At 46.9% G+C, this 12,672-nt stretch overlaps 1 pseudogene; it reads left to right on the top strand.

Moving 5' to 3' along the window:
* Positions 1 to 7,143: 7,143 nt before the first annotated feature.
* Positions 7,144 to 11,917, top strand: LOC106576456 (DEP domain-containing protein 7-like; annotated as a pseudogene).
* Positions 11,918 to 12,672: the final 755 nt, after the last annotated feature.

Below are 12,672 nucleotides of genomic sequence, written 5' to 3' on the forward strand. Positions count from 1 at the left end.
GGCACAGAGGGAAAAAGTATAAGGTGGTGTCAAGCAGCTGGACTCATCAAGCAGGGAAGCAGTGGATTAAATGGGCGATAACAGGAGTGGGGGTGGCTGGATGGAAATGGCCAAGTGATGGAAAATCTGATAGAAAGGAAAGATCTGGTGTGCCTGAATGATGGCCGAGGGACCAGGATTCATGTAGTTACAGGGAAATAGTCTGCCTTGGACCTCACTCTGGTATCTAGTGCGATGGCGGGAATCTGTGAGTGGGAGGTATGGGAGGAGTTGACAGTAAGGAGTGATCATTACCCCATAGTATGTACAGTAGGCCGGAGGAGGAGGTGTCAGTGGATGGAGTAGGCAGGTGGGTGTTTGGAAGGGCAAAGTGGACTCAGTTTCAGGAGCTGAGTGAGCAGGTGATGACTCAGGTGGATATGAGAGGAAGTGGATAGTATGAATAACTGGGTGAGAAGTGTTAGTGGGGGCAGCTATTGAGGCTATACATAAGAGTTCAGGGAGGAGGAGGAAAGCAGTCCCATGGTGGACGGAGGAGTGTGCGGTAATGGTAAGGAGTAGGAACAGGGCATTTAGAATACTGAAAAGGACTCATAACTTCCAACGTCTGATTCAGTATAAGCAGGCCCTGGTGAGGAGAACTATCCGTCAGGTAAAGAGGTCATGTTGGCGTCGGTTCTGTGACACCATTGCAAGGGCGACACCTGTGGGAGAAGTGTGGGAGATGAGAGGATGAGTGAGTGAGATTATCCAGTGTTGACGAGTGGGAAGGATGTGGCAGTAACAGATGAGAAGGCAAAGATGATGGACAAAGTATTTGTCCAAGTGCATAGCAAATTTGTCAGAGGAGAGGGAGAGAGAACGAGAGAGGAGCATCCTGGAGTGCTGGATAGGAGGGAAGATGTAAATGATGCGTTGAATGCACCATTTACCATGGCAGAGGTGAAAAGGGCAGTAGATAAGGCTGGGTTAACTTCACCTGGGAAAGATGAGGTGTGCCATGTTATATTGGCCCATCTTTGTGATGAGGCACTGGATAAGGTGTTGGTGTTGTACAACAGAGTGTGGGAGGAGGTGAAACTACCAGGCAGCTGGAAGGAGGCAGTAGTGTAAACAAGCCAGGGAAGGACACAATGAGGTCAACAAGCTATCGGCCAATAGCTTTAACATCACATGTATGTAAGATTATGGAACATATGATTACGGAGAGGCTAACTTTCTTCCTGGAGTGCAGGGGGCTAGTATCGCCACATCAGAGTGGGTTCAGCAAGGGTAGGGGAACTATGGACCCAGTGCTCTTCTTAGAAGCAGAGGTCAGGAAGGCTCAGGTGAACAAGGAGACAGTTGTAGCTGTCTTTGTTTGATGTGGAGAAGGCGTATGATATGATTTGGAAGGAGGGGTTGTTAATCAAGCTTGATATTATGGGGTTCAGAGGATGAACGTACAACTGGATAAATTATTTCCTGTTTGGATGGTTTATCCAGGTGAGGGTGGGGAAGTCTATCAGGCAGCTACCTGGTGGATAACGGTACACCACAGGGGAGCGTGATTAGTCCTCTGTTGTTCTCAATCATGATCAATTATGTTTACTCTCAGGTAAGGACAGATATTGGGAGGTCGTTATTTGCAGATGATGGGGCCTTATGGAAGAAATGTGCCATACATAGTCAGGAAGGTACAGGAAGCAATTGATGAGGTAGAGCGATGGGATTCAGGTTCTCTGTAGAGAACTCGGTGTTCTTTACCAGGAGGAAGGTGGGAGATGAGGTATGTTTGAGGTTATATGGGAGAAACTTGGAGAGAGTGGGGGCCTTCAGGTTCCTTGGGTTATACTTTGACTGACCTGGGCAGAACATGTTGAGAGAATGGTGGAAATGTGTAAGAAGGTGCTAAATGTGATGCGCTGTCTAACGGGGAAGTAGTGGGGGGTGAGCGTTCCTCATTGAGTACCATGCATGTTGGGTTGATCCGATCTGTAGTAGACTATGGCAGTGTAGCGTATAGTTCGGCAGGCCGGACCTCATTGCAAAGGCTATATCGTACAGGGGTAAGGACTCTGAATATGTAGTGGGGTGTTTCGGACCTCCCCAGTGTCTGAACTACAGGTGGAGCTGGGGGGGATATGCCATTGCAGATTAGGAGACAGCAGCTGGCAATGAATTATTGGATCAACCTACAGGGACATGGGGTGTCTCATCCTGCGAAAGGGATTTTACAGGCATGCTGGGAACATGAGTGAAGACAGAACACAAGCTTTGGGTGGGTGGGTAATACCCAGGCGAAGGAGATGGGACTGTATGGAAGGGAGTTTAGTCCAACAGTAGCTATTCCTGTAAATTCACCATGGCTACTCCCACCTCCAGTAGTTGATCTAGAAGTGTTGGAGAGACTACAGAAAGACATGATGTTTAAGAGATGTCTGGATAGTGTGTATCAGGATTTTGTAGCCATTTACACAGATGGTTCAAAAGATCCAAGGAAGGACGTACTGGGTCAGCATTTGTAGTGCAGGAATGTGGGGTGGCAGTCAGGAAATGTATTACAGATCATCTGGCTGTATATACAGCGGAGCTGATGACCATACTGTTGGTCTGGCAGTGGGTGGAGGAAGTTAAGCCAGACAGAGTAGTTATTTGCTCTGATTCATGTGCAGTGTTGATGAGTCTCCAGTCCTTTATCTCACCTAGCAGACAAGACCTGCTTTAAGAGGTGCAACAAACCCATTGCAGGATTAGACAAATTAGTATACAGATATGATTTACTTGGGTCCAAGCCCATGTGGGGGTGGAGGGCAACGAGGCAGTTGGCTAAACAAGCACTTAGTTTTGGGGATGTTGAGGTTGTAGTTCCAATGAGCAAGGCAGAGGCAAAAAGCCTGATATGGACAGTGATGGTGCAGAGATGGCAGGAGCAGTGGAAAAGAGATACTACGGGCAGGCAATTATTTAAAGTACAGAGGAAAGTCGGGGAGGCCGGCAGGAAGGGATCAAAGAGAGGAGGCTATTTTTACAAGATTAAGGGTGGGACACAGCCAGTTGAAAAATACCTTAAATGTGATGGGAAAGCATCCAACAGGAAAGTGTGATTATTGCCAGGAAACAGAGACCGTGGAGCATGTATTGCTTCACAGTGGGCAATATCAAAGGGAAAGAGAGAGGCTGAGCTCTAGTATGAGGGAGAAGGGGATACAGGAAATTAGTTTTTAAGGAGTATATTGAGTAGAACGTCATTATATATAAACTCAAATATTTGATCTTTTTTTAAGTGCAACAAGGCTGGCAGGTAGGATTTAGTTTCTCCCGGCCTCTGGCCCACACACCAGTACAGTTGGTGTTGGTAATGCACTATAACGTTGGATGCCAACTGCCAATTAACCCCACTGAAGAAGTAAAATGGTTGATAACTATGCATGGCAATGAACTAGTGCACTTTTTCCAAATCACACTGTATAGCATTTTAGATTATAATATTAAAATATAATAGACCAGGCTAAGGCTGCACCATTACATGCCCAAGTTATCACACTTACCTTGGTATCGACAATGCCAGGAGAAGATGAAGTATTGTATCACACTGTCTACGTATACAATCCAGGTGTAGAGATCCGTGAGTGACTGAGTGCAATGCCTTATCAAAATCCCTAATACCTACCTTTCAGAGAGGGGACCGGGCCAGGTGAAAAGACATGGCTGCATTTTATGTTGTCTAATCACCTGGGGTGTGTTCAGTTTGCCACAACAGTTGCTACGTTGCGTGATGGTTTGTACTGTATGACACGTTTTCCCAAAATGGTGCGCACCGTTCTTTAACAACCTTTGAAGTACGTTTGGTTCCGTTTGGTGGTTTTGGCGAGGTGTGGCCTGATCAATACAGGTCTGAAATGGAAGTGAATAAGGGAGAATTATTGGAGGTGGCATGTGCAGTGAAGTTCTCAGAGCTTGCACCGATGGTCAGGATAAAGATTAGTCTGACGGTAGGAGTGTCATTTTTTGACAAAGTGGACCCCTGCCTTTTTGCTGATCCATATGTGGTTTCAGGGTGGGTGAAAACCAAGTTGGCTGCAGTGGAATCGGTGAAGGTAACCCGAAGTGGTCTTGTGATAATTGTTTGTGTTTCTGCTGGTCAGAGGGAGCGGGCGCTTCACACCACACTGCCGTATTCATTGACCTGGCCAAGGCTTTCGACTCTGTCAATTACCACATCCTCATCGACAGACTCAATAGCCTTGGTTTCTCAAATGATTGCTTCACCTGGTTCACCAACTACTTCTCTGATAGAGTTCAGTGTGTCAAATCAGAGGGCCTGTTGTCCGGGCCTCTGGCAGTCTCTATGAGGGTGCCACAGGGTTCAATTCTTGGGCCGACTCTCTTCTCTGTATACATCAATGATGTCGCTCTTGCTGCTGGTGAGTCTCTGATCCAACTCTCTGATCTAACTACCCTCCAGACAAGCTTCAATGCCATACAACTCTCCTTCCGTGGCCTCTAACTGCTCTTAAATACAAGTAAAACTAAATGCATGCTCTTCAACCGACCCGCCCGTCCAGCATCACTACTCTGGACGGTTCTGACTTAGAATATGTGGACAACTACAAATACCTAGGTGTCTGGTTAGACTGTTTCTCTCCTTCCAGACTAACATCAAACATCTCCAATCCAAAGTTAAATCTAGAATTGGCTTCCTATTTCGCAAACAAAGCATCTTTCAATCATGCTGCCAAACATACCCTCGTAAAACTGACCATCCTACCAATCCTCGACTTCGGCGATGTCATTTACAAAATAGCCTCCAATACCCTACTCAATAAATTGGATGCAGTCTATCACAGTGCCATCCGTTTTGTCACCAAAGCCCCATATACTACCCACCACTGCGACCTGTACGCTCTCGTTGGCTGGCCCTCGCTTCATACTCGTCGCCAAACCCACTGGCTCCAGGTCATCTACAAGACCCTGCTAGGTAAAGTCCCCCCTTATCTCAGCTCGCTGGTCACCATAGCAGCACCCACCTGTAGAACGCGCTCCAGCAGGTATATCTCTCTGGTCACCCCCAAAGCCAATTCCTCCTTCGGCCGCCTCTCCTTCCAGTTCTCTGCTGCCAGTGACTGGAATGAACTACAAAAATCTCTATAACTGGAAACACTTATCTCCCTCACTAGCTTTAAGCACCAGCTGTCAGAGCAGCTCACAGATTACTGCACCTGTACATAGCCCATCTATAATTTAGCCCAAACAACTACCTCTTCCCCTACTGTATTTGCTCCTTTGCACCCCATTATTTCTATTTCTACTTTGCACTTTCTTCCACTGCAAATCTACCATTACAGTGTTTTACATGCTATATTGTATTTACTTTGCCACCATGGCCTTTTTTGCCTTTACCTCCCTTATCTCACCTCATTTGCTCACTTTGTATATAGACTTATTTTTCTACTATATTATTGACTGTAGGTTTGTTTTACTCCATGTGTAACTCTGTGTTGTTCTATGTGTCAAACTGCTTTGCTTTATCTTGGCCAGGTCGCAATTGTAAATGAGAACTTGTTCTCAACTTGCCTACCTGGTTAAATAAAGGTGAAATAAAATAAATAAATAAATAATTGGGATTAGAGCTGTGACTTATTTTGCTCTCAAGAAAAGGGCACCATTGAAAGGAGTGATTACTGGGGTAGCGGTAAATGTGAAAGTGGACCAGCTGAAGGGAAAGATTCCCGGTGTTTGTGATGCTTGTCGTTTGGTGCGACGCAAACATTGTGGTGTGAATGTAAAAATAGAAGAGTCATGGTCTGTTCTTTTGAGTTTTGATGTTAAGTATTTGCCTGACAAAGTGACGTTAGGAAATTTCAGTCATACCGTGCGAGCATTTGTGCAGAATCCATTACGTTGTTATATGTGTCAAGCTTATGGGCATCTGGCAGCAGTGTGTAGGTGTGAGGTTCCTAGGTGTGAGAAGTATGCAGATGGGCATAAAACAAAGGAATGTGTTGTATTGGGGAAAGAAGTGGTATGTGTTAATTGTATGGGTGCTTATGGGGCTGGGGATCAGAAGTGTCTGGTGAGAGGCAGGTTGAGGTTACCAGGGTTAGAGTTGTGTTGAGGAAGATGGCTCAAAGGGGAGGGATCCTGAGAGGATTTGTGTGAGTAGTAGATCTGTGCCATCACAGAGGGATAGGTAATTGAGTGATACATGCTTCAGTAAGACTGGCTTTTTAGCGCTCATCAATGCACCCCAGAGATGGAACTTAAGTCACAGAAAATAGAAGTTGTGGTGGCAGCTACAGAGAAGTATTTAGGTGTACGAGATTTGACGTCAGAGTTAGGGTGTGTTGAGTGGTGGGGTCCAAACCTCCCAGGCCATTGGCCTGAGGTAGGACCAGATAGGTTTGAATAGCGTGGTGGGTTTTTAATGTGTAGGGTTAGATGGCAGGGTATTTTCTTTAATGTATTTTCCACTCAAAGTATAAGGGATTTATACCCTAGTCTAGTTGGTGGCGGTAATGCAACATTTATTGGATGCCAACTGCCGTTAAACCTCATCGAAGAAGAATCTACGTCACATCCTTTTTCACAATGGCGGCTGATTTAACTCAGAGGTTTAGACGATTGAACAGTCAAACACGGAGCCTTCGTGAAAATGTTCAACCAGGTGAGAAATTGACATGAACATCCTTAGGCTATAAACCGTAACATGCTTTCAACTTTTTGTTTTTTGTTTTTATATCCAAAAACACAGCCAGCGTACAAAGCTGTGTTAGCTCATCTTGCTAGCCTAGCTAGTTAACGCCGTTAGTTAAACTGCTAACTAAGCCATTTATAAACACATTACATTCTAACTTAGCTAGCTACATGTCATGTTTTTAATGGCTTATGGCCACAACCCTTATCTTTTACACAACTGTGAGTAAACTTAAGTTAAACGACCATACTAGAGGTGTGTTATTAATATTGAAGTGAAGGGTAGCTAACTAACTAGATTCAGCAATGTGACGACATCCCACAAAAATCAACAACCCCCACCAAAGAAATCTGAACTGACAAGAGCCAACAGTGGCTGTCTTGGCAGATTTGAACTCTGTCGTGGTGTTTTTATTTTGCATGCAGTCGCCATACTGTTGATGAACTATGACTGAGTCTACTACCTGAATGTGTCATCACATAGGATTCTCTGGGCCCTTCCATGCTACACAGCTGTGGCACAACATCATCCAGGCGCTGCATACACAGGTGGAGGTGTGACGACGGCGGCACCACCTGTGTGTGCACCCTGACTGCTTCACGGGCTCGGACGCAGTAGACGCTGTGCTCAGCTGCTTGATGCAGAACGTCTTCTTCTGTGCCAGCGAGGTGTCACACCTCAAGGCCGCCAGGCTCTGCCAGGCGCTCATGGAGGCCAAGGTGTTTGAGGCGGTGGGGACCAAGCTGTTCCGCCGGGACAAAGAAGGCCACTTTCGAGGACACGGGCTGCAGCCTCTACCGTTTCCAGGACTGTGGCTCGCTGCCCGGTTCAGCCAGGAAGGCTGGGAAGGATGGGGACACAGAGAACATGGCCCCCGAGGACTTAGTGAGGAAGAGGAAGAAAGGCTCTAGGTTTGTCTGAGTCACAAACATGCACACACATACATTCTTATTCTTTTGGTTTCTCTCACACACGGTTTTACTATACCTCACTACATCGTCACTGCTCTCTCTCTGCAGACTGAGTGAGCTGAGGACCATCTCCAACCCCTTGGCGCTGGGCCCCTCAGACCGGAGGGTAGAGAGGCTGCTGAAGACCATCAACCTGCAGCCCTCCCTCCCTAAGGCCATTACCAAAGCCCCCACCACCATGTTCCTTTCAAAGACAGGTGAGATGACAAAGCCTGGCTGTCTCCACCTGGCCATGTTGGAAATTACTATATTGGAAAAGTTCATGTACTTTTTTCTTTTTTTCTTTCCCACTCTTGCTTGTCATTCTATACCCCCTCTCTCCCTCCTCTGTCCTCAGTGGTGGAGGAGGTGTGGAAGCAGTGGACGTTGCTTCAGCTGCTGCAGACGGTGGAGCTACCCGTGCTGGACTGCATCCTGGCGTCTCCGACCCGGGGGACCCAGCCCCACCTCCAGGCTGCCACCCTGCAGCTGCTGTAGAGCCACCACCAGGACCTGGTCATCTCCAACACCTGCCTGGACCGTGAGCTGCCCCAGACCACCAACCTTCCCGAGTTAGTACCTAACCAGCCGCCATATGATTTCATGGAAAAGATACTAGGAATTGTAAGCATTATTTTGTTGGTCAAAACCAGGGATTGGAACCGGATTATGGAACAGAACACTGAAAAAGTCATTTGAGGAACGGAAACTGAACTGGGAATGAAAGTGATCTTGTGTTCTGGAACAGAAACATTATTTTCAAATCTTTAGAATGGGTTAATAATGTTCTTTTTGTTCCAAAAATATTCTTAATATCTAGTATATAATTTGATATAAAGTTTTAATGCTAGTAATAGCCTAAACACATTCCAGTTCATGACATGATGTTCAGTGCTTCAAGCCAAGCTGGTCTCTCTCTTTCTCCCCCCACCGGTGCAGGCTCAAGATGCGACTGAAATATCTGACCAATCAACATGTAAACAACTAGCTTATGCTTCCATAGCAAGCTTCTCTATCAATGCTAATGTGTTGAGTAAATGAATGAGCTATTTTGTAAAAACTGTTGATTTCACCCAATGAAAAGGAACAATCTGAACCGGTTCCAAACTTTTCTGGTCGGAAAACTGGAACGAAAAAAGATAGGAATATTTAATTTGGCTCCAACCGCTGGTCAAAACATTAACAACCTACCATTATATTTAAGCTCTTTTGACATTAAAAGAAGGCCCTGAAGTTGGCTTCCTCTCCCTGTGACACTGTAGGCTGGACGCATGGCTGGTGGCAGCTGCCGACTGCCTGGAGCTCTTCCCTGACCAGCTGATCGTGTTGGCGGGGGAGCACCTCCTCCAGCAAGGCAGTACCACAGAAGAGACCAGTGTGGATGACGGATCACCACCTCAAGCTGAACCTCGGCAAGACGGAGCTGCTCTTCCTCCCGGGGAAGGACTGCCCGTTCCATGATCTCGCCATCACGGTTGACAACTCCATTGTGTCCTCCTCCCAGAGTGCTAAGAACCTTGGCGTGACCCTGGACAACACCCTGTCGTTCTCCACTAACATCAAGGCAGTGACCCAATCCTGTAGGTTCATGCTCTACAACATTCGCAGAGTACGACCCTGCCTCACACAGGAAGCGGCGCAGGTCCTAATCCAGGCACTTGTCATCTCCCGTCTGGATTACTGCAACTCGCTGTTGACTGGGCTCCCTGCCTGTGCCATTAAACCCTACAACTCATCCAGAACGCCGCAGCCCGTCTGGAGTTCAACCTTCCCAAGTTCTCTCACGTCACCCCGCTCCTCCGCTCTCTCCACTGGCTTCCAGTTGAAGCTCGCATCCGCTACAAGACCATGGTGCTTGCCTACGGAGCTGTGAGGGGAACGGCACCTCCGTACCTTCAGGCTCTGATCAGGCCCTACACCCAAACAAGGGCACTGCGTTCATTCACCTCTGGCCTGCTCGCCTCCCTACCTCTGAGGAAGCACAGTTCCCGCTCAGCCCAGTCAAAACTGTTCGCTGCTCTGGCACCCCAATGGTGGAACAAGCTCCCTCACGACGCCAGGACAGCGGAGTCAATCACCACCTTCCGAAGACACCTGAAACCCCACCTCTTTAAGGAATACCTGGGATAGGATAAAGTAATCCTTCTAACCCCCCCCTAAAAGATTTAGATGCACTATTGTAAAGTGGTTGTTCCACTGGATATCATAAGGTGAATGCACCAATTTGTAAGTCGCTCTGGATAAGAGCGTCTGCTAAATGACTTAAATGTAAATGTAAATGCAAGGAGGCAAAGAGGCTGGCCAGCCAGAAGAAACTGCTGTTTGACACCATGGCCAAGCACTACAGAGGCCAGGAGAGGTCCCCACTGCTCACCGGACGCTACCTGGACATCCACACGGTCATACTGGACCTGCTGGGTGAGACTGGCTGGTTGAGGAATTATTGTGGGGTGTTGTGTGATATAGTGTTTTCATCATGTTAGACCCCTGTGTCTGTACATGTCTCTTTGACATACACTCCCACCCACTCTCTCCCTATTTTCACTCTTCCTGTGTGTGCGTTCTCAGACTGTGGGAAGGTGGATGATGCTTGATGCTGTCAGGGCCTATCAGCTGTGTGTGCATCTGCTGGAGCCTGCTGGGAGAGATGAGCTGAGGAGGCTCCTGGCCTTCATGTCCACAGCAGCCCATCCAGATGCCTGCCGTCTGCACAAACAGGTAATCTCACTCCACACACACCATTTGAAAACTATTGTTTCTCAAATAATGGGTCAGGGCCCAATGATAAATACATCAGTGGTGGGCCAATCATACCCTGCGATGGCGGCTGTGGGTGTAGGTTTTTGCTTCAGCCAAAGTGGTAACACTGGTGGTCCACTGTGTGACGGACCACTCAATATGTCCAGACAGACAACAGGGCCCTGATCAGCAGGACATTTCTGAAGGCCATCATGCAGAATAAAGAGCTATCTCGTACCCAGAGCGAGAGGTTGCTGCTGTGTCTGATGGACAACCACACTCAGCTCTTTAAGGTAGGCACATGAAATCCCTGATCCTCTTCCCTGGCCCTCTTCTGACAGACCCTCGCCCGCAGTCCTCCAATCCCAAAATAAACAAGTTTAGGGCCGCATTGTTGAAAAGAAATAGTAGCTACAGAGGGAGGCTTTATAATCAGGATTTGGACACCTTGCCTTTTTAAAGTCAGGCATCTGAAGACTTAATACTGCACCCTATTCTCAAGAGTGTAATCTGTACTACAACGGTAGGGAGGCGGTACTACAACGGTAGGGAGGAGGTACTACAACGGTAGGGAGGAGGTACTACAACGGTAGGGAGGCGGTACTACAACGGTAGGGAGGCGGTACACAACGGTAGGGAGGAGGTACTACAACGGTAGGGAGGAGGTACTACAATGATAGGGAGGAGGTACTACAACGGTAGGGAGGCGGTACTACAACGGTAGGGAGGCGGTACTACAACGGTAGGGAGGAGGTACTACAACGGTAGGGAGGCGGTACTACAACGGTAGGGAGGAGGTACTACAACGGTAGGGAGGCGGTACTACAACGGTAGGGAGGAGGTACTACAACGGTAGTTTCAATTTGTTTGGCGTATTTCTGACATTGCCTGATACATTAAGTGCAGCATGTATATGATTTGTTTATGTGAATAAAGTAACCTATTATCAACCCTTCTCTATCCATAATGGAAATAGACCCCCACATCGCTGATTGATGCTATGAGGAGAACGCTGCAAATCCTGCAGCAAGGAAGAGATCCGAACAACATTGTGAGTTCAATTCAACTTGAGTACATTCAGCCCCACTTGATACATCATTTTAGGACTTGGTGATCTACAGTATATGCCCTTTTGTGGTTATGCTATTATTATAACAGTACTACATAAAATAGTGAGTCGTCCCTAATCTTCAGTAATGAAATAAACCACCATCAGTGTCGTGTTCACTAGGTACGAAATGAAAGAAAAATGACTGAAACTACCAATGAGAAGCTAATTTCTGTTTTCCGTGATGCGTTCCCTAATAAATACACCCCTGTATTGACTCCCTTCTCTTCATCCTGTGTTGCAGTGTTTACGTTCTGCCAGCAGGTGTCGCTGCAGCAGTATGAGGACCAGCGAGAGGCGGCCACCCTGGAGAGCCTGAAGCAGCTGATCAGGGACATCAGCCTGAGCAAGGCCCTGTCTGTCAAGGAGAGGAGGAGGCTGGTCAAGGAGTTCCAGAAGCACCATCCCGTAGTCTTCCTCCAGCACTTCTCCTCCATTTTCTAGGGGGGGAAAAGGAATGTAATGAGTGGTGGTAGACCCAATCCAAAATCAAACCTTACCCCCGCCATGCATTTGTAGATCTGAAAGGATTGGATTAATTATAAGCAATTCCAGGTATAAGTGTTCCACTTACCAATAAGAGGGTAAGGTCATTCCAGGGCTATGTTCGGTTGCTAAATGTTCTTGAACATTACAGATTGAAGTGAGCCTATGTGATTCCTTATTCTACATGTCAGAGGCATGTTTGATCTACATAGCATATTTATATCTGAACGTTCAACCCTGCTGAACATGCCCCTGGTCTACACAAGGGCATACTACATAGGGGATGGGCCTAGAGGTTGATTTTGGAATTGGGCAGTAGGGATCCTTGTCGCCTTAACAAGCGCGTTTGTTCTTCGTTATGCCAACATTTTCCACAGTTTTGGCAATAGTTTTGTCCCAAGACAGGATATACAGTAAGTTTTTGCCAGGTGATTATCAGGACTGTTTGTGCTTTACATGGGATGAAATGACTATTTTGATTTGATGTAGGCCTAGTTAGTGTTATCTTTTAGTGATGTTACTCTTACGAGGCTTTGCTTTTCAAGCATTCTTATGACTCCGGCTTCAGGAATGCATTTGCACTAGTTTGTAGGCTATAGTATGTTCTCATCAACACTAGATGCTAGTGGTATGATAGTAACAATTGTTTTGTTCTAACAAGGAGAGATGCACTTACCCAGGTGCCTCAAGGGTTTATTTCTGGTGAATGAGAG

Source organism: Salmo salar, chromosome ssa17 (assembly GCF_905237065.1).
Source record: "Salmo salar chromosome ssa17, Ssal_v3.1, whole genome shotgun sequence".
Classification (NCBI taxonomy): domain Eukaryota; kingdom Metazoa; phylum Chordata; class Actinopteri; order Salmoniformes; family Salmonidae; genus Salmo; species Salmo salar.